The following is a 741-nucleotide window of genomic DNA, read 5'->3' on the forward strand; positions in this document are numbered from 1 at the left end:
GTGAATGCGTGTGTCAGTGTGTGCGTGTGCGAGGAGGGGAGGGCACGGAGGACGGGAATAGCAACCGGCAGAAAAATGAGCTCGCTGGCTCCCAGGACTGGAGCTACAGGGCCAGGGACCCTTCTGCTGGACCCAGCCTCCAGGTGGGACGAGGAAAGCCGCACATGGCGGGAGGATCCTGGCTCTTTCACATGTCAGATCCCTCCAGGATCACGGAAAAGATTTCTTTTTCTTTTTTTGCAAATATCGAGCTGGTCTAGCAAAAGCTAGCACCTCTGCCACGAGTTTTGATTCCAGGGTCCTTGAGGGCTCTCCCTGCCTGTGATCCTCCCCTCTCAGGAAAGGAGAGGAGAGGAGAAGAGAAGGAGGGGGAAAAAGAAGAAGAAAAAAAGGGGGGGAGAGAAAAAAGCCAGAGCCCCCAGGAACGTTTTGGATTTTGCTTTATCCCAATTCCAAGGGGTTTCACTTGCTTCTCCACCAGCAAGTGTTGCAATGCAGAAGTGCGAGGCGCGCACACGCACACACGGACACACACGCGTGCACACACACACGGATCGGGGTCGTTATCCGCCGTCCTGCTGGCTCCAGGCGAGAGAGCTGAGGCTGCTTAACCCTGGGAGGGCAGGGGCGGATCTTCCCGGGCGAGAGTGCAAAGGAGAGAGGCACGAGAAGTGGAGAGGCGGCGGCGGCGGCGGCGGTCCCGGGTCCAGGCGGCGCCGGCAGCCCGAGGCGGAGCGGGAG

At 59.4% G+C, this 741-nt stretch overlaps 1 protein-coding gene across 9 annotated transcripts in view; it reads right to left on the minus strand.

The window, feature by feature from the left end:
- Positions 1-741, minus strand: part of NRXN3 (neurexin 3) — a 1732637-nt gene that overhangs the window by 603291 nt on the left and 1128605 nt on the right. The gene's annotated exons all lie outside the window — the stretch shown is intronic.

This window comes from Gavialis gangeticus, unplaced genomic scaffold (genome assembly GCF_001723915.1).
Source record: "Gavialis gangeticus isolate Ggan-Ray unplaced genomic scaffold, GavGan_comp1, whole genome shotgun sequence".
NCBI lineage: Eukaryota > Metazoa > Chordata > Crocodylia > Gavialidae > Gavialis > Gavialis gangeticus.